Below are 21,624 nucleotides of genomic sequence, written 5' to 3' on the forward strand. Positions count from 1 at the left end.
CTGGGCGCTAGCAAAGCTGCTGTCCACAAGCAGTCGGGATGGGAGAACCTAGCAAAGGGAGAACAATTCTACACCCAGCTGCTGTTTGGAGCATCCTTCAACAGGGAGAGCCCTGACCCTTTACAGGCTCATCTGACTGGGTCAGGCCCATGGAGGATAACCTCCCTCATTTAAAGCCAACTGATTAGGGACTTTGATTACATCCTCAGAGCCCCTTTACAGCAGGACCTAGATTAGTGTTTATCGAGTACCTGGGAGAAGGTATGTGGAAGCTGCAAAATGCCTGCTTTTTTTTGGGAGGCCGAGGAGGGCAGATCACATGAGGCCAGGAGTTTGAGACCAGCCTGATCAACATGGAAAAACCTTGTCTCTACTAAAAATACAAAAATTAACCAGGTGTGGTAGTGCACATCTGTAATCTCAGCTACTCGGAAGGCTGAGGCAGGAGAATTGCTTGAACCTGGGAGGTGGAGGTTGCAGTGAGCTGAGATCAAGCCACTGCACTCCAGCCTGGGTGAACCTATCTGACAGGATTCTAGCCATTGAGAAGCTGGGGCACCTCTTCCTTAGCAAAGGGAGGCTAAGGAGATCCCATCCTGAGTTTCCCGTGGTCAGAAGTAAGTGTGTCTCTATGGGACTCCTGGGGCTTGTGGACATGGTGTAGGATGGGGAGAACCTCAGGATTAACCAGCACTCTTGGGGGTCCCCTGCTCTGGCTTTTTGGGGCCACCGGAGCCAGAGCTACAGTGGCAGTTGATGGGAATAGCCCTCAGTGACCAGTGGGGCTTCAGCAGGTAATTATCCGGCAAAAGCTGGGAACTGACAGGGTAATTATTAGCTTCTAATTGCAGGGCAAACTCAGGCCGGGATCCTTCTCTCCAAAGCAGAGGGCATTACTATTTGCATAGCAATTAATTACTTTGGGAGCTACGGAATTTAATTACCCACTAGGCCACAGGAGCCAATAATTAAATTACTCTCAGAAACAGGGTATTTATTTCCCAGTTAGTCTGAGCAGGTAGCTCTTACTTTGGGGGGGTGTGCCTGGGTGATGACCCCTAAACCGATGGTTGGTCCTTGGCCTGAGTGCCCAGCAGGGAGTGCCCGCACCGTGATGCGGACGGACACCCAAGCATACACAGATACAGGCCCTTGTAGGGCATGCAGACACATGATACCATGTGCTAGCCATGACTCATGGACTGGCGCTTGGATGTACAGTAACTCATTGTAAGTGGGGCAAACACACCCAGCGAGAATTACACACACAGTGAGGAACGGGCAAAGAGGCCAAAGAGGGAATTTTGGCTCTATCATTTTGCCACTATTGTTTTGCCTAACTTGTATCAAAATGTATTTGTGGTACTATGTACTTTGGTCAACAGGCTGTGGTTCTGAGCCCATATGGAATCCATCTTCATCCCTGATGCCTCTCAAAATGGGGTTTGGGTTGGGAGGGCCTCAGGACACAGTAGGGGCTAGGGAGGGGCTGGCATTGTCTATTTTGAACATCACTTGATTTTTTTGTTTTTTGAGAGGGAGTCTCACTTTGTTGCCCAGGCTGGAGTGCAGTTGTGCAATCTTGGCTCACTGCAACTTCCATCTCCCTAATTGAAGCAATTCTCATGCCTCAGCTTCCCCAGTAGCTAGGATTACAGGCACCCACCCACCACACCCAGCTAATTTTTTTTGTTTTTGGTAGAGACAGGGTTTCACTATGTTGGCCAGGCTGGTCTCGAACTCCTGACCTCAAGTGATCTTCCCGCCTTGGCCTCCCAACATGCTGGGATTACAGGCATGAGCCACCATGCCTGGCCACATAACTTGGTTTTTAAGAATCCTGAAAGTTTAATGTTTCTGCATCAAAATGGCCATGCCAAAATGTCATATATGCCTGAGAGACAGGAGCTGACAGAAGACCCTGAGGTCTGGAGGAATCTAGAGACTTCCAAATAGAAAGCAGCCCCTTGAAACAGAAGCAGAGCTGTGTTGGGTCCAGCCCTTACTCTCCCTCTTCACCGAAAACAGGGTCCTGGAGGGAGGCATGAAGGGATGGGGTGTGTCTGGGTTAGCTTGCCCAGTGCCAGGACCTCCAGTCCCAAAGGAGAAAGCCCAGAGCTGGGCGGTGTCTGCCAGGTCAGCTCTCCCCGAAGTCCACTCCTCGCCTTCCTTGTCATTGCTTCCCATTGGCTGCCTGGGGGCAGTGGTCGGAGGTAACTGAGGCAATGTGGTTTTCACCTCTATCTACTTAGAGAGTGTGGGAAGTCCCTGGCCCTGGAGCTGGGGATTCTAGTGTTAGAGGCAGCCTTGCTGCTTGGTGGGTTGCCCATTCCTCTGGGCTAGTGGGCCCAGGTCTTTGTGCACTGCTCCCAATAAGGAAGGGCAGAAGAATGGGGCCCGCTTCCCTTGTTCTCCACTCCCTTCATCCTGAAGGGTCTCAGGCAGGTCAAGTGGGCACTGGTTATTCTGTGGTTATCTTCCTTTTCCCCAGGTGACTATGGAACCCCTGGCATGTGCAGGTCCAGAGCCAGGCCACCGCACAGCCCCACTGCCCCATCCCAACTGATGTCAGCTCCCAGCCCCTGACCCCTTGGAATTCCCCTCCAAAGCCTAGAGCTGAGTCCCTGCCGCCACCCTTCCAGCTTGGCCTTGGGCCCTTCCCAGGTGGGATCCTGTAGATGCTTCTAATGAAGTTCTCTCTGACTCCGTTTGGGGCATCCACCACCCGAGGAAAGGAGCGGCGGCCGCCCCAGCCCAGGCTGCTGACAGCAGCAATCCATCTCCATCACAGTAATGGCGTCCCCATTAATCGGCCATAAACTAATAAAGCAAGCACTTTCCGCCCCTCACCCCCCCGCCCCAACTTCATTAAGTCTTTAGTACATTAATATGTCTTACTTAGTGTCAGCCAAGCCTCTTTCTCTGTTTGGGGTGGAGCATGCTGGGGTGGGCACCTCGCCCAGTGGGTGGGGGCACACGACCCCTCTCCTGGTCTGCGTAGGGGGCTGCTGACTCAGGGCAACCCACTCCCCCTCTCCCTCCTTCCTCTCCACCCACTGTCCCCTTGAGGGCCTTGAAAGGCTGCAGACAAGAGGAAGAGCGAGAGGAACAGGAAACTGTGGAGCAGGAGAGAGGAGGAAATGGGAAAGGAAAAGGAAGGAGGAAGACGGGATGAGCTGGGGAGGAAGGGGGGAAGCTGGGAGGAAGGGGGAGACGGAATGGGGGAGGAGCTGTGCACCTCCAAATTAAATTTGTGATTCAGGCATCAGATGGGCCGACAGCCAGAGATTAATTCAACTGATCGAGTTATAAAGAGCGGGAGGCCTGGGTAATCAATCTTGCAGCTGTCAGGCCGACAGGCAGGAGTATTAACCTGGCGAGACGGCACGTACCCAGGACTTTTTCATTTCATTCACCCCAACCATGTCCCTGACCACCTCTGGTCTGTCTCTCCAAGTAATAATAATTACGGCTGTTAACGATGACAGAGACAGGATGAGGGGATGGGCTCCTGTGGCAGGGCTTCCTCTCCTGGAGCTCCCACCCACTGCTCTGTCTGACCACTCCCAGAAGGTAGAGCAAGGACCAGCTCATGGCGCTCTTTGAGAGGTAGGGAAATCGAGGCAGGAATTCCAAAAAGACCTTCAGACAGGCCAAAGGTGGGGCTGGAAAGGTACTTTGGGATAAAGGACAGTATCCTAGATCCCTCTCACCTCTCGGGAAACGAATTGTCCCTAAGTCAGCCAGCTTGGCCCCAACATGTTCAGCTGTGGCCAGGGAAGCTGGAATCAGGAAGGTGAGACGGATCCCCTCCTCTGGGCTATTTTGCCTCAGCCACAAACCTGAGCTCTGTGTGGCTTGGGTGGAGGTCCCATCCTGGGCACAGACTCCTGGGCTGCGGCTGCTGTTCTTCCTGGGCAGCCTTCTCTCCTTCTTCTCTCTCCTCCCGCCTGACAGTGTCAGTCCACACCTAGGGGGGTGGGGGTCTCCCTGCAAAGACTTGTGGAAACACCAACCTTTGAGTAGAGAAGGGGTGGGGACGGGGGCGCCGCCTTGAAGTTGGCACCTCTCTCAGCTCTGGCTAATTTTCACATCCTTCAAATTCTGATATCTCTTTCTCCCTCCTTGCTCCAGGGAAAGGAAGGGAGAGGACAAGAGAGGGAGAGACAGGTAAATAGGTAAGAAGATGTGCTGGGGCACCTTTAGGGTCTGCTGGGAGTGAGCCAGGGCCTCGTCAGTCCTCTGAAATCGTTATGCTAGGGTGAGCTGCTGGTAGTGGGGGCCTTGGAGGGCTGATGTGAACTGTGAGTTCGTTCTTCCATGCTCAGTGAGAACCAGGCACAGGGTTCTTTGAAGGGGCTATGGCCCCTGTGATGCCCTCACAGTGTTCCCTATTGTCATTGTCATTATTGCCAATCACGGACCACCCCATCGCTACAGACAGCAATACTGTAACAGTGACTCATGCCAGAGACTGGCTAAAGGTTTTCTATACATTACTACTTTAATGTTCACAAAGAGCCCTATGAAGCAAGTTCTGTGTTCAGCCCCATTTTACAGATGAAAACCTGAGGTTCAAAGAGGTTGGAAGACTCACTCAAACTCTCACAGCCAGGAAACAGCAGAGCCAATACTGGGCCCCTAGCCAGAGCCTCAGCTCAGCATGGGCTAACTTTCTCCCAAGGCCCCCAAATCTCACTGTCTCCTCTGACCCCTGCCTCCACCAAGGTTCCTCAGTGTTCTCCGTAAGCAGATTCTGGATTTCTCCAGCTGAGGTGACCTGGGCGCCAGATCCTTCTGGGTTTGAGAAAGGTGGGGAGGGTGATGCTTCTGTTTGTTTAGAGGGTGGGGCGGGGGACCTGGTGTCAGAGAACACTCATCCAGGGCAAAGGGAAGAGTGGAGGCCCTACTCGGGGGGGCTCCCCAGTGCTCTGCCCTCAAGTAACCCCAGGGAGTAGGCTCTGCCCCCTCCCCAGGCCCCATGGCCTCTTGGGAAAGGAGAGAGTGCTGACTTGCCCATGCCCCCCGCCTTCCCCAGGGATAGAGCAATTGGAGGGGTGCCATGCTGGGTGTGTGTTGGGGTGGGAGTGGATCCTGACTTAGAAGGGCCTAGAGGAAAAGCTCTCCCTGTCACCTCCTGACCCTAGCTGGGACTAGGCTGGAGGGGGACTGGGGACATGGGCCTGTCTGAGGCGCCAGGCGCTGGAGGCTGGAGCTAGGCCAGCCCCTCTCCCAGGCTCCCTAGGACCCATTTCAAGTGGTTGCTTCCAGGATGACGAAGCCCTGGGGAGGGGGAGCAGGAATAAGGAGCCTGTTTGCAAGCAAAGGTTCAAGGGTGTCCTTTCCTGAGCTCCCACCCCCTTGCTCAGGGCAGCCACCGATTCTGCCCTGTCAGTCATAATATTTCTTCCTTATCTGAGACCAAAGCCGATGGAGGGACCCAAGTCCCTGGAGGTTTGGTGTGTGCCCCTTCTGTCCCATCTTGAGGTGGTTCTTGTGCTTGAGTGGGGATGGAGACCCCTAGCACAAGGAACCAGAATCCTCAAGTCTTAAGGTTTTGATCAGTGGGGTGACTGGAAGAGTTAACGTATCGTGGCTCCTCTCTGCTCCTGCCTGGTCCCGTTCCATGGAGCCTTCTCATTCCTACAAGATCCTGCATCAGGGGCCTCTTGCAGCATTAGAGATGGGGTTGTTCTCTGGTTTCTAGTCCTCTCAACCCATCAAGGTGGATGTGGATTCAGATCCGAGGGCTGTCTTGTCATGATCACCACAATTGTCCCTCGCACCTTCTCTGTGCTTTAATTCTCCGTCTGTAGGTAATGGAGAGAATGCTGTCTGTGATCTCTGCCTCCTCTGCCTTATGATGGGGCAAGGTGGGTTGCTGGGGAAAAAGAGGAGAGATCTTTTCAGGCAAATCACATAGAACACTTGTTTCTAAACCTGTTGATCCTTCCGTGCCTCAGTTTCTGTGTCTGTAAATTGGGAGAAATCACACCTACTTCCTTGAGTTGTTGTGATGCCCAAGTGAGATGGCAGAGGGGGCCTAGCTCTGTGTCTGGCACATTGTGCTGCTGAATAAATATTTGAAACAATCAGCCAGAGCGGGGAAGTGCCTGGGGTGTGGTGAGGGTGTGGGTTTCAGGGAAGAGGCTCTCCTTCCTCGCCCTCAGTCTTCTTATCCTCAGTCTTCTCGCCTCCCAGCTCTCTGATCTCTCACTGTGACAAGTCCAGGCAGAGGCCCTCAACATGAACACCCCAGCTCTGAAGATTGCTTGGACGAGGCTGGAGAACGCTGGCGCGCTAGATAGGGTTGTGTTTGAGGGATGTCTATCTCCACATCCTTGATTTGAGACAGGGGCTATTTGGACATCAGCCAGGCTTTGTGTATATGTGAGTGTGTGTGTCTGTGTGTGCACATGTGTGCATGTGTGTGGATGTGTGTGGGGGTGAGTGGGCTCAATGGCTGGCACCAAAATACTTGCTGATTAATCTTTGTCTTCCGAGCACCCAGCCCTAGTCCCCGGGAAGCTCCGGGGCCTGAGCTGGTGTCCAGTGGGCCTGAGGGGGGCAGAATCAGGCCCAGGAAGATGGATTTCCCTGTCCCCTCAGGCCCCACCCGGCAGGGAAGCAGGGAAGACTGCTTCATTTTGTTTAATGGGATACTGGGGGGGACAGTAGTCATGGGGCATTAACTGCTAATTGGGTCCATAATAAAGTTAATAAAGCTCTTATGGTCTTTGCCATTAAGTGTAATTAAGGTGGTGCTCTGTGGCGAGGATGGGGGTGTTGGCGGGGAACGGGTAGTGGGCTCTCACTGGCAGGAGCAGGTGATGGGGAAGCTGGCAACCATGCCAAGGCCAGGAGCTGCACTGGCTTCTGGAGCCACCCACCCCTGGCTGGGCTCCCAAGCAGCTCCTCTGGGGATTGGAGGTGGTGAGGTGGACAGGAAGGGAAAGGGTTTACTCTGTGCTGTTCATAGAAGTCCAGGGGGAAAATCATTAACTTCAACCCCAATGCCCACACCCTTGAAGAGGCTCAGAACATGGAAGAAATGTCATCTTCAAGGAGAGATGGTAAGGACAATCTCTGAGCTTTAGGGCATGGCTTGGCTTGTGTGTGCTGAATGACTGGGGACGTTGCATAACCACTCTCAGCCTCGGTTTCACCTTCTGTAACATGAGGATAAAAACAGCATGGTTAGGAGGGTTCCAGAGCTATGTAGTGGGAGACAGCTAGGTGAGTGACTGTTGTGCTGTTATTCTTTTTGTGAGCTCTTGTTTGTTTTGTAATAATTCAAGAATGTTTGATGAAGCCTTCTTGTATATACAGAAGCACAGAGTGACCCTCTCATCCCTCTGTCATCGATGCGGTTGTTATTTTTCCAGAGTTTTGGGGATATATTTATATAATATATGTGTACATGCAGAAACACATAGTTTTCTTTCCTTTTTTTTCTTTTTTCTTTTTCTTTTTTTCTTTCTTTCTTTCTTTTTTTTTTTTTTTTTTTTTTTTTTTTTTTGAGACAGGGTATCACTCCATCACCTAGGGTGAAGTGCAGTGGCGTGATTATGGCTTACAGCAGTCTCAAATTCCAGGGCTCAGGCAATCTTCCCACCTTAGCCTCCCGAGTAGATGGGACCACACGTGTGTATCACCAAAACCAGCTAACTTTTACATTTTTTTTAGAGATGGGGATCTCTCCCTATGTTGCCCAGGATGGTGTGAAACTCCCAGGCTCAAGCAAGCCTTCTGCCTTGGGCTCCCAAAGTGCTGGGATTACAGGTGTGAGCCACTGCGCCCAGCCTACATTGTTTTCTTGGATGGCTGTATGATATTCCATCATATAGCTAAGTTTTAATCATGTTGCTTGTGCCCCAGATGGAAACCTAGACTGTTTCTAGTCTTTAGCTCTTACAGTACTGCAAAAATACCTTGATATATTTCTCTGAGCACAAGTGCAGGACATATATAGACAAATTCCTCGAAATGGAATTGTTGGGTCAACTGACATGTTCATTGAACATTTTTGATAGATATTGCCAGACTGCACATGAAGATGATTGCACCGTCTACCCCCAGTGTCAAACCGGCGAGGGGCTGCCTCCCAGGTGCTCAGCTCAGCCACCTCAGTTGCGCTCAGACATACTCCTGGGCAGCTCTGGGGATCTGGGAGTCCCAAGGAGAGCACGCAGGACAGGGAGCGCAGCTTCCCCTGGGAGGGGTGGGACAGGAGGGACAGGAGCCAGCCCTCCCCTCTAAGCCTGAGAAAGCCACTAGGTAAACTCGGTTGTCAGAAGGGAGGGAGAGTTTCAGTCAGGGTCAGGGGTTAATGCGATGGAGCTACTGGGACACTCTGTGCAAACAAAACAAGTTAGGGGAGGGGAGGGGCCGGCCCTCTGGCCACAGGGAGGGAGATGGGCCAGTCAGCCTGCACTTGGCTCTTCCCTGGGTAGCTGCCATCGTGGGCACAGGTTCTGGGCTGTTGAGGACCTTGTGGCCAGGCTGCTGGGCTCTAAGGCCAAGAGGGCAGCATTTTCCTGAAGGCCGCCCCAGCCCAGAGCTGGCACGGTAGGCCTGCTGAGCTGCCCTGCCCACCTCCAGGGCCCCTCCACAGGTAATCCCCCTGGAGCCCTGTCTGGGAGGCTTTGGGCGGTATTAGAGGTGAGCCGGGTGGCGGGCCCTGGAGCCAGGCCCAGCTTTTAGAGCATTCCTGAGCATTAGGCTCCCTGTCCCAGCCCCAGCCTTGCCTTCACCCCATGGAGCCCCTGGGGCTTCTCTGCCTCAGCTGCTGCTGGCCTAATTACAGGTGTCCATGTCAGGGTCAGCAGTGGAGTTAATTCGGGGCTTGTCTTGGGGTGGCCGGGGCTCATTAATGGAGTCCCAAAGAGCCTAGGGATGAGCCAGGCAAACAGGGGATTAGGGGCTGAGGAAGACTGCTGTGGGGGAAGGCTGGCTAGGCAGGGCTGTGAGCTGGGCCCCGGGGAGGGGGTCAGCTTCAAGCCTGTGTGTTCACCCACCCACCCACACAGGCGCTCACGAGACCCAGCAGTGCTCAGACACGCAGACACACACAGCCACGGGCCAGACACTCTCCAGAGACACATATGGACTCTCATACACAGGCTCACACACACAGACACACACCATTGGACTTAGAACTGCTCCCTGAGAAGCCTTGAGGTGTGCAAGAGGGGTGGGGGAGATGAACCAGAGATTTCCCTCTTCAGCCAGAAACTCTGGCCTGCCCCTGCCAGCCCCCTCCTGTGCCCTCTCGCACCCTGGCCAGGGCATTGAGCTTCCCTTCTCCCTTTCCTTCAGCATCTCCTCCCACCGTGGACTGGAATTCCGAAGCACTGGTCTGTGGGTAGAACGACAGAGCCGGCTCCCAGCCAGCATGCAGGGAGGCGGGGGTGGTTCCTCCACACCCCTCAGTCCAGCCTGGCCTAGAGGGTCCCTGAGCCCAGCTGTCAGCCCACCTCCCCCACACCAACCCTGTGCCTCATGACAGCCCTGGGGTTCTGTGGGGAGGCAGAGCCACACTGCACAGAGGTCACCAAAGAGAAGGAGGAGGAGGAAGACAAGAAAGGAGCTGACAGGAGCCAGGGTTGGGGCGGGGGCTGGGCAGGGGGAAATCGCTTAACCCCGAAGCCGCCACTAGTCTTTGGAGCCCCTGCATTGACGGGCGCCAGCTGGAGCTGGCTGAGGACAAGGGGCCCAAGTGTGGGAATCCAGGGAGGAGGCCTCCCCGGGCTTCCTGGGTCAGCTGGGAGGAGAGACCCCGGAGCCTTCTTCTCCAGCCCGCCCTCCTGCCGCCATCCCTCCCTAGAGTGTGGAGACAGGCCCCGGCTCCCTGGCTCTGTTGCCAGTGGGGGAATTTTTCTAGCAGACCTCACCCCCACCCCAGGCTGGCTGGCTGATGTTCCTGCACTCCTAGCAGCGTGGCCATGGTAGCCCAGGGCAGGCAGGGGATTCAGAAACCCAACCCTTGACTCTGGAAGAGTCAGGTTTTCCCAAGGATACCTCCTTCCACCTGTGCCCACTTACCAAGGCACCTCCTTGACTAGTATTTAGAAGTGACCCCAGGGATAAAGTGACTCCCATTACAGAAACAGCCACTGCTCCATCCCACTAACTTTACCTGCTCATCAGTAAAGGTGCCCACGGGCCAGACTGCCACCTGTCATCACCTCACTCTTGGTCCTAGGCATCAAGCCTTCCCTTCCGGGCTCCCATTGTCCCCCATGCCATCCCAGGACCCCACACACACTCCAGGCCCATAATTGAATATAAAGGCCCAGAAGCTAGTGCAAACAGTGGCATTAATCACCAGCAACCTGGCAGCCTCCTGCCATAGATCTTTTCCACACGTAGAATAGCTCATGTTAATCACTGCCACTGATTTATTGTCTTCTCCGCCTTGTACATCAATTATTCACTATGTCTGGGCTGTGAAGGAACCCTGTAATGAGGGCTTCCATCCTCCCATCTCCAAGGTGGATCCTCAGACCTCCGGGTCCACCTAGTTGTGTTCACTGGTGGGTCAAGGCATGGAGCCACAGGCATGGGATTGAGGAGATGATAGGGAGTGGGGACCCCCATGCAAGAATATCTGTCCCCCCAGGAGCACATATAGGAGCTCTTCAGCTCCAGGAAACAGGGCTGCGGCCTCGCCTCTCCAGCTCTGGACAGGAGAGACAGGGCAGAATGGGGCACGGGAGGCTGTTGGGTGGCTCCAGGGCTTCCTAAGGCTCCGGGAGAGTAAAGCCTTCCAGCCTTTACTTGGAAGTTCCTGCTCACCACCTGAGAGATTCTCCCGCCAATCAAGGCCAACTCTTGGGAGTTCCCCATCACCGGAAGCAGGATGTGGGCGTGTCCACGGGGGCAGAAGACCTGCCTCTTCCAGCTCCCTGTCCTACCCTGGGGTCTGTGCTGCTCTCTGGCCACACCTCTGAGATGGCCTCAGCCTCAGGAAAAGGTGGTGGCAGTAGTTACAGCAATGGCCACCAGATGGCAGCCCTGATACCCAGGACAGTAGCTCAGGGAGGTGGGAGGCTGCATTTGGGTAAGGAAACGCCTTTGGAAAGGTGGGAATCTGCCAGCGGAGGGTGATGGGGAGTGGGTGGAGAGGGGGTCTTGCTGACAGGGAGAGCCCTTAGCCTCAGGGGGACCAAAGTGCAGGACCCACTTCACACATCAAACCACTCATGGTGACATCCTCAAATGGGATGGTCTCAGGAGAGGAAATTAGGGCCCAGGTGTATGTGGGCAAGTGGGACACCAGAGGGTGTGGGTGCCGCCAGATGGACTTCCCTGGCCCTGGCCCAACACCCCTGAAGCCTGCCTTTCAGGCTGTCCTTCCGAGGCTCTGATCCATTGCATCCCAACCCCTCTCTCTTGGCTGGGGCACTCTCAGAGGCAGCCAAGACAGGAGCTACTGTGTACTGTGGTCAGCTGGGGGCCAGCAAGCCCCGCCCTCATGATCTGTCTCACTGCACACATGCAGCACTGTGAGTTGCTTAGACCCAGTCCATCAAGAATCCCTGTACCCACACAGGCCCACTGTCTCCTCCCACTCCTGTATGTAGAGTGGAGAGGTGCTCAGAGATACAAATGGGTCCTAAGATACAGGAGACTTGTGGCTGCAACACTGGGCTTGCCAGAGGGCCCCTCCAGCCCGACGTCTCCAAGCCCCTCACCCCTCCACACCCCCTCCCCACACAGCTTACATCACCTACTGAGGCAGGGCGGAGCCTGCACTGGGATGGTGTAGAGGATGCAGAGTACTGCCTTGTCACCCAGCCAGTGAGCTGCTTTCCAGCAAAGATGCGGGGCTCTGGTCCTTTAAATACCTTGAGCCTAGAGGGCAAGGCTGGCAGAACAAGGCTCTGAAGGCCTCCTTTTGCCCCAGCTGCCTAGATGGGAGTCCTAGGAAAACATCTGGAACTCTGTGTCTCCTTGGCATTTCTTGCCTAGGCGTCCTTGCTGTAAATCCCACCGCTAAGCTCTCTGGAGATATCCGCTGGGATTCTGGAATGCCCCTCCTGGACCCCAACAGGTCCTCTGGGTTCTGATGGGAACTCCCAACCCCAGGCAGGGCCCTATCTCCTGAAGGCAAGGTCAAGACATTCCCATCAATGAAGACCAGTGTTTCCCCAAGTGCAAGTCCTGTGCCTACTTCAGACCTACTGAGCTGGAAACTGTGGGGAAGGGGTCCAGATAACTGAATTGTTACCAAGCTTCCTAAAGCCTGAGAATCTCTGTACGAGACACTTCCTTAGAGCAACGCTCATGCCCTCGTTAGACCAGCTTCCTGAGGGCAGCCCCAGACCAGGATGGGTGAGTTGTGGGGTTTTTCTAGTTGGCCTCCAAGTATTGACTTCCCTGCCACCACCGCCCTGGAAGTGGGCACACCGTTGGCCTCCTCACTGTCCTCCTGCCTGGTCCCCTTCCCTTCCCACCAGCCCTCTGGCCCTTCCCAACCAGCTTGCCTGGCTTCCTGGACCTGCTGTCTTCATGTCTGTCTTCACATCTGTTCCAAGGCTGCCCCAGCCCCGCTTGTTTATCCTTCAGGGGGTCCAAGTGGGTGTTTCAACTTCAATTATGCTCTGACCACAGCCACCACAGATACCAAAACAAATGTCCTGGGCGTCAGAGGTGGTGGAGGCTCAGACAGGCTGGTGCCAGGGGGCCTGATAAAGGGGGGCCTGCTTGGGCTTGGAGGTGATGAGAGCTGCTCCTAGTGATAGGGCCCTGGGGAGCAGGGGCTCGTGGGTAACTGGCCTCCTTAGGTAGGCCCAGGCCACAGAGGGGACAGTGTCTTGGTCTTAGTACCTCTGTCTCCATCTCCCAGCTTCTCTGCAGTCTCATCTAACAGAAGCCTTTTTTTTTTTTTTTTTCTTCAGTGGGGATGTGTCTTGTAAAAGCCTTGCTTCTCCCCAGCTGCTGGCTAAGTCTGGCCTCACCTCCAGAGGACAAAGATCTTGACTCCTCATCCCAGGCCGGCCTATTGAGATCTTTTTAAATCCCCTCTCAGACCTTGTGGTCAGTGTCTGAGGATGGTAGTAGAAGTCAGGGATCCTGGACCCAGCTCTGTTGGATTGTCCCTGTGACTTGGAGTGTGGTCTTTGCACCCGCTGTACTTTGGTTTCCCCTCTCTAGGTCAATGAGCAGAACACATTTCCCAGTCTGATTGCTCACAAGGGAGAAAAATTCAAACCTTCCAGGCTCCCTGGAGTCCCTGGAGAATACAATGAGGTGTCTCAGGGAGCAATGGGAAGCAGGACATGGTGCCTGCTAATGAGTGGGCCCTGATTTCCGTCTGGAGCTTCAGAGGATGGAATGCCAGGCATCCATGACTAGAGAGAGGCCCCAGCTCCCATTGATCTCTGTGGCAGCAACCAGGAGACCCAGCAGAGGCCATGCTCAGCAGCCCCTCCAGCTGTGCTTCTCCTTAGTGGGAAGGAGCCCTCTTACTCACTGTGCCCTCTCTGAATTCTCACCCAGTACCTGCTTTTGCCCCTACCCTTGCCTTCTGCTTTTCCCAAATGGCCACCTCAGCTTATCTGCCCATTGGCTTATCTCTGCAATAATCACATCTGGGAACACCTTTAATAATAATGATAACAGGGCCAGGCACGATGGCTCACACCTATAACCCCAGCACTTTGGGAGGCCGAGGCAGGTGGATCACTTGAGTCCAGGAGTTCGAGACCAGCTTGGTCAACATGGTGAAACCCCATCTCTACTAAAAATACAAACATTAGCCAGGCATGGTGGCAGGCACCTGTAATCCCAGCTACTCGGGAGGCTGAAGCAGGAGAATCGCTTGAACCCGAGAGGCAGAGGTTGCAGTAAGCTGAGATGGTGCCACTGCATTCTAGCCTGAGTGACAGAGCAAGACTCCATCTCAAAAAATGAAATAAAATAAAAATAATGACAATAGGGCCAGGGGCGGTGACTCACACCTGTAATCCCAGCACTTCAGGAGGCTGAGGGGGGAGGATCACTTGAGCCCAGGCGGTTGAAGCTACAGTGAGCTATGATTGTGTCATGGCACTCCAGCCTGGAAATCAGAATGAGACCTTGTCTCTAATTATATATATACACGTATATATATATGTATATATACGTGTATATATGTATATATATATATAATGATAATAGCAAGGAAAACAAAAAACAGCTCCTATTTATTAAACACTTCCCATGTGATGTGCCAGATGCTTTTGCGATTTGATCTTTCTCTCTGTCCTACAAGGCAGACGGATATAACAGCCCCACTTTATAGATGAGAGAGCTGAGAGGTTAAGTAAATTTTCCAAAGCTGCACCACTAGAAAGTGGCAGAACTGGATTCAAACCCAATTAGTTCTCACTTCTGAGCCCAAGGTTTTTGCTCCAGGCTTCGGATGTGCCATAGAGAGCGGGGTTTACTTTGTGTTGGCTCCAACAGCCCCTTGAAAGCTCAGGGTCATGGCTTCTGTAGGGGGCTCTCTCTGTTTAGTACTCAGGGTTGAAGAGACCCTTGGGCCACTCAGGGGGACCCAGAGTCCTGCTGGAGACCCAGGGAAGCTGTCTCAGTCCCAAATGAACCTGGTCATGTGTCAGCTCCCTGTCCACACGGCTGAGGGCAAACTTTCTCAGAGCTCAGCTCTGGCTCTGCTGCAGGATGTGAGTTGGGGGGGCTCTGGTTCTCTGAGCTCTCAAGGAGGGTCTGGATGAGGGTGGGGTTTCTATTCTGGTCTCTGTTCTGGTTCCTCTTACTCATTCAACCCTGGCTGCTGTCCAAACACAGGCAGCCTCTGCCCTGGGACTGGAGCCACAATGTGGCAGGTGGAGGGATGGGAGGTGGACTATTGGAGCCAGACAGCTGCTTCCCATCCCCGCCATGCACATGCACACACACAGTGAGGAAGGGGCAGGGCATATGAGCTCTGGAAGGAGGGAGGGCCACCAGGGGCTCATTAAGGTGAGTATGGACACATTTGTGTCTTTGTGAGTGTGCACGCTGGAGATTGGGAGTGTGCTCATCTGTGGCTGTGTGTGGGTGTGTGCCCGTGAGGTGGGGTCCAGGCTGAGTATCAGAGTGTGAATATGTGGGTCTTTGAAAGAATGAGTACGACAGAGCAGTGCACTAGTGTGACCACGTGGGGTGTGACTGCTTACAAGTGTATGATTGTGTGAGCGCACAAACACACGTGGGAAAGGCAGTTGCTGTCTCTTAGAGGAAAAATCCCAGAACTCCAACGGCCAACATCTGCTCTGCTGTTGACCAGCTCTGTGGCTTTGAGCACGTGACTTCTCTGAGTCTACATGTCGCTACCTGAAAATGGGGAGGAAACTGTCTCACAGGGTAATCATGAGGACGAGGTGCAGGTGTGGGTGGAGCACTTTGTCATCTGTCAAATGTAGGTCCCTGGGAAGATCAATAAGCAATCTCCATCCTCTGCCTCTCTCCCCCACTTGCACCCCCACAACATGCTCAGGCCCCAGCCAAGTGCCAAGCTGGGGTGGGTGGTGTCCCAGAGCCGGAGGCTACATGGCCAGAGGTCCAGGCTCAGGAGGACTGGTTAGGGATGGTGAGAGTGAGCAGGTGTGGTGCCACATCTGTCTACTCCAGCTTCACATGTTTGACCCAAGGCTGCCCCACCAGCACCAGCCCAACAGCACTCATTATTCTCCTCTGGATCTGAGGGGATTCTCCTCCATCTCACCCCAGGCCAGCATGCTGTGGCTTCTGCTGCCTCCTCCCTCTGGGGAGGTAAAGGCCCCCCCATTAGGAGGCTCTCACTTCAGGTTCCCCTTCTGACCTTCTGAAGGCCATTCCCCACTAAGATCCCAGGGTCTTCAGCCCTGTTTCACTTCCATTCCCAGCCTCCCCTGAGCTTCTCAAATGATTCTGGGGCACCTAGTCCATGCACTTACATTTGGAAATCATCTACTTAGCACAGTGGTTCTCAACCGTGGCTGCACATCAGACAGGAATCACCCGGGGAAGACTTGAAAGATCCTGATGCTGAGGCTGCCCCCAGACCAGAATCTCTGGGTTGGTACTCAGGCATTATTATAGGTTTAGGCAGGGAATGGTGGATCATGCCTGTAATCCCAACACTTTGGGAGGCCAAGGCAGGAGGACTACTTGAGGCCAGGAGTTCGAGACCAGCCTGGGCAACATGGCAAGACCGCCTCTCTACCCAAAAAAGAAAAAAAGAAAAAAAAATAGTTGGGTGTGGTGGTGCACACCAGCAGTCCTAGCTACTTGGGAGGCTGAGGCAGGAGATTACTTGAGGCCAAGAGTTCGAGGCTACCGTTAGCTGTAATCACACCACTGCACTCCAGATAATCTCTAAAAAAGAAAATAAAGTGGCAAAATAAAATAAATATAGGTTTAAAGCGCTCCCAGGTGATTCTAATGTGCAGCCAAGCTTGAGAACCACTGCTAATGTTTCCCAAGCATCATTGCTGAGAAGAATCACTTGGGATGCTTCAAGTATTGAAGCGTATTCAAGTATTGAAGTGTATTGTGTTAAATACACAGCTTCCCAGTTTCCCTCTCCTGGAAATTCTCATTTGGTGAGTCTAAGATAGGGCCCTGTAATTTGCATTTTTAATAAATACCACAGATGATTCTAATTATTAGGGTATTTTGGAGCTACTAGCCTAGAGCTGTGTTTCTCAAACTTTAATGCGCATCCAAATCACCAGGGGATCTTGTTAAAATGCAGATTCTGGTTGACTGGTTCTGGGGTGAGAGCCCGAGGAGTTATAGAAGTTCTGGCCAATCACAGCATAAATTAAGAGATGGTGAATAATGAGACAAGACCAGAGAAGAAGGCAGGGACCTTATAAACTGTGACAAGGAGCTCAAACTTGATCCCATGGCAATGAGGAGCCACCAGAGGGTTTTAAACAGAGGGAAAGCTTGTTCAGATACATATTTTAGAAAGATATATTATTGTGGCCATGTGGGAGATGATGGATCATGCATCAGAGGATCAGACATCAGCCAGGAGGCTGTTGCCACATTCCGGGTGAAAGATGATGGCCTGGGCTAATGAGGTGGGAGCAGGAGGAGAGAAGTTAATAGTCTTGTGGAAGACTCAGTGATCAGTTGGGTGGAGGCTGAGGGGGAAGATGAGGGAGGCTCCAGAGTAAACCCTGAGCTGGCTACTGACTTGGCAACTGGTGAAGAGGCGTGCCCATCCTGGTTGGCTCTGAAGCTTCCTTCCACCTCTACTGACTCTGTGATCTGATAATTGTTTGGCTTAGCTTCTTGTGGGACCAGGGTGGGAGAGAGGCTACAGGAAGCTGCCTGAAATGCGTTATGGAACTGGTGCCTTGGAGAGCCCCTCTCCTTGACTTTGAGTGACTCTGGAGGCTCCCTGTCAGCAGTTGCCAAGGCTTAGAGGCTGCTTTGGGGATTCGGTCTTCTGAAAACCTTGGCTTTCCATTTTATTCCTCTCTGGCTCCCTTCCAGAGAAGGAAGCCCAGATGAAGAGAAATCTGCATCCAAATGGCACCCTTGCTCTTGGATCCCATCTGGTGACTCTCCTTGTGAACCCTAAGTGCCCCCTAAAGACCTCCCCCAGGCCATTTCTCCTGACATCTCTGCTTGGCACACTAGCCTCATCCTGCCCTTGACCACAGCCCCCTCTGCACATTGAGCTCTGTCTACCCACTCCAAGGACACTTGGCTTGTCCTCCTGTTTGGGGACCTTATTTCTCCCTTTTGGCAGCTAAATGCTGGTCAGCATCCCCTAACCCAGTAACAGCTTTGCAGTTCCCAGGCTGCTCTGTCACATGTCTCTCTGGTACAGCTCTTTCTATGGTGCAAGTGTGCAGTAAGACTGAGATTCAAGTCACACTCACTAGGCTGGGAGGGCCATTCTGTAATCAATTGCCATCATCTTGAGCATCTGGTGAGAGCTAATAGTATGTTGGGCACCAAACTAAGGACTTTATATGTATTATCTCAGTGTATGTTCACATCTCCAAGAGATAGATTCTTCTATTATTATTATTATTATTTTTATTTATTTATTTATTTATTTATTTATTTATTTATTGAGACAGAGTCTCACTCTGTTGCCCAGGCTGGAGTGCAGTGGCGCGATCTCAGCTCACCTGCAACCTCCGCCTCCCAGGCTCAAGCCATTCTCCTGCTCAGCCTCCTGAGAAGCTGGGATTACAGGCACACTCCACTACCGCCTGGCTAATTTTTGCATTTTTAATAGAGATGGGGTTTCGTTATGTTGGCCAGGATGATCTCAAACTCCTGACCTCAAATGGTCCACCTGCCCCAGCCTCCCAAAGTGCTGGGATTACAGGTGTGAGCCATCATGCCTGGCCAGGTTCTCCTATTCTTATTTTACAGATGAAGAAATAGGCAAAGATGTTAAATAACTTGCCCAAGGTCACTCAGCTAGGAATTGGGACTGGAGCCTGGTGCATCTTCACCACTGAGCCGCACTGCCTGTCGTAGTCCTCATCACCAACCAAGGCTCAGTTAAGTCCTCTGCCTAGGATCAACCTCACTGGATTTTTTCCCAGAGAAAATGTCAGGCCAGGGCTAAGGCTCATACCCAGAAAGCTGAGGGAGGGAGCAGATGGTAACCCCAGGGGGATTTTGCCGCAGTGGAGTTAGGGATCGGAGGTCAAAAGGACTGCAGTTGAGTCTTGCTCTGCCTCTTGTTATCTGAGTGAACGTGGCCAAGTCTGACCTCTCTGAATTTCAGTTTCCTCATCTGTGACATGGGGATGGCAGCAGAAGCTACCTCTCAGAGGTTTATGAGGAACAAATGAGGAAATGTGCAAGGCAGGATTGTATCAACTGCAGAGAGCTGCCTGATGTAAGTGACTGTTAGTGCCAGCAGTCACTCAATATTTATCATGAATTACTAGGACCGAATCCAGGTGCTGTGAGTACAGCCATGAGCCCCTGGGCCTGGACTTGTCCCTAAGATGACAAATTGCAAGTCAAACAAGAATACAGTCACCTTGCCACTCTCCGCCTTCCATGGGCCTTTTGTGATCTTTCTGAAGCTATGACTTGGGCCCTGGCCATCTTTCCTTACCTGTGTAAACTGAAGGTCTCTAGCCCTCTAACAGTCTAGACAGCCCCCAATTTTAACATTCCAGGGGTGGAATGGAAGGCAGGTCCTTGTGACATTTGCTAAAGCAGAATTGCTGCCAAAAAGGGGCCTCTTTCTTCACGCAATGAATAAAAATCTTAGTGCCTCGTGTTTGTGTATGTCAAGTCTCACTGCTGAAACTTTTGTTAATTCATTTATTCAAATGAACCATATTTATTTAAATTTATTTTAAATTTCAAAAGTAAACTAAAAATGCATTCTTGTTGTAAGAAATACAGATGAAATAATCCTTCCAATTCCAGAATCATCTGCAGAGGTCACTGCTGTGGTCAATTCACTGTGTATCCTTCTAGATCATTTCCTACGCATTTACCTACATGTATATATTATTCAAAGAGAAACATACGATTTTTTTGGTGGGTTTTTACCTTTGTACCTGAGTATTTTTGTTTTTCTGCAATTTGCTTTTCCAGTGAGCAGTGGCTCACGCTTCTAATCCCAGCACTTTGGGAGGCTGACGCAGGCGTATCATGGGGTCTGGAGTTTGAGACCAGCCTGGCCAACACAGTGAAACATCGTCTCTACTAAAAATACAAAAGTTAGCTAGGTATGGTAGCGGGTGCCTGTAATCCTAGCTACTTGGGAGGCTGAGGCAGGAGAATCACTTTAACCTGGGAGGTGGAGGTTGCAGTGAGCCGAGATCATGCCACTGCGCTCCAGCCTGGGTGACAGAGCTAGACTCCATCTCAAAAAAAATGTATCTATCTATCTATCTATATGGCTTGGAATGAAAATATGGCATGCACACTTTCCCATATCAGAACATGGAGGTCTACCTCATTATTTTTAATTGCTTCACCTTAAGTATTCCATAGATGGGGGTGCCACTGTTTATTCACCCATTCCCACTGGTGGACTGTTAGGTTGCTTCTGATTTTTCATTGTTGTAAATTTGCTTAGTGAACTCTCTGGTATGTGGTTCTGTGGGCAGACATGGCTATTTTGTTAGGATAATGGATATCTAGAAATAGAGTTGGTCAAATGAAGATGGGTATTGTTAATTTTAATAGAAACTGCCAAAATACCTATCAAGAAGACCGAACCAATTCAGGGCACTTCTAAGAGAGGATGAGAAGACCAACTTACGTACACACTCTCTCCCATGCTGGATACTGTCAGTAGGTTGAATTTTTGCTAATCTAATGGATGAAGCTAAAACAAATCTTATGTTTATTTTAATCTGTAGTTCTCAAATTATGATTGCATTTCTCTCATGTTGAGCATATTTTCCTAAGTTCATTGGACATTGTATTTTTATTTCTGTAAGTCGCCTGTTCATATACTTTGCCCATTTTATTTTTATTTTTACCTTTGGAGACAAAGTCTCGCTCTGTCACACATGCTAGAATGCAGTGGGTGATCCGGGCTCACTGCAACCTCTGCCTCCCAAGTTCAAGAGCTTCTCCTGCCTCAGCCTCCCGAGTAGCTTGGGTTAAAGGTGACTGCCACCAGGCCTGGCTAATTTTTGTATTTTTAGTAGAGACAGGGTTTCGCCATGTTGGCCAGGCTGGTCTTAAACTCCTGACCTCAGGTGATCCACCTGCCTCAGCTTCCCAAAGTGCTGGGATTTCAGGGGTGAGCCACCATGCCCAGCTGCCTATTTTAAAAACTGGGGTTTCAAAAATATTTTTCTTATTAATGTGTTGGAAATTCTTAATTCTAGTTATTAATATGTGTTGTATTTTGGCTGAGTGCAGTGTCTCACACTTGCAATCCTAGTACTTTGGGAGGCCGAGGAAGGAGGATTGCTTGAGGCCAGGAGTTTGAGACCAGCCTGGGCAACATGCAAGACTCCCATCTTTACAGAATATAAAATAAACAATTTAGCCAAGCATGGTGGCATGTGTGCCTGTAGTCCCAGCTACTCTGGAGACTGAGGTGGGAGGATCGCTTGAGCCCAGGAGTTTGAGGCTGCAGTGAGCTATGATCTTGCCACTGCCCTCCAGCCTGGGTGACAGACCAAACACACACACACACACACACACACACACACACACAATTTTATTTTAATTTAATTTCTTTTTCTTTAGAGATGGTGTCTCCTCCTCTTGCCCAGACTGGAGTACAGTGGCATGATCAGGGTTCACTGCAGCCTTGACCTCCTGGGCTCAAGCAATCCTCCCATGTCACCCTTCGAGTAGCTGGGACTACAGGCACACCACAATGCCCAGCTTACTTGTTGTATTTTAGTTGCTTGTCTTTCAATGTCCTTTACCATCTTCTATTATACAGCAGTTTCAAATTTAGATGTAAATATTTTGTCAATATTTTCCTTTATGGCTTTTGTAGTTACTCTCTTATTTTAAATTGCTGTCTCTAGCCTGAAATTATTTAATTTTAACCCACATTTTATCTTAACATTTTTAGAGTCAACTCTTAATTTCCTCTCCAATCTACATTGTGAATAGTGTGAGATAGAAATAACCCTTTCATGAAGTTTGGAGGGCTTCCCCGCCACTGTGGGTATCTGGACT

At 51.6% G+C, this 21,624-nt stretch overlaps 1 long non-coding RNA gene across 1 annotated transcript in view; it reads right to left on the minus strand.

The window, feature by feature from the left end:
- Positions 1-4,479: 4,479 nt before the first annotated feature.
- Positions 4,480-21,624, minus strand: part of LOC129006454 (uncharacterized) — a 44,180-nt gene continuing 27,035 nt past the window's right edge. Inside the window, exon 3 of the long non-coding RNA XR_008492006.1 lies at positions 4,480-5,881. This is a non-coding gene — a long non-coding RNA (uncharacterized LOC129006454). The remainder of the gene's footprint in view (positions 5,882-21,624) is intronic.

The sequence above is a fragment of the Pongo pygmaeus genome, chromosome 8 (assembly GCF_028885625.2).
Source record: "Pongo pygmaeus isolate AG05252 chromosome 8, NHGRI_mPonPyg2-v2.0_pri, whole genome shotgun sequence".
NCBI classification, from domain to species: Eukaryota; Metazoa; Chordata; class Mammalia; order Primates; family Hominidae; genus Pongo; species Pongo pygmaeus.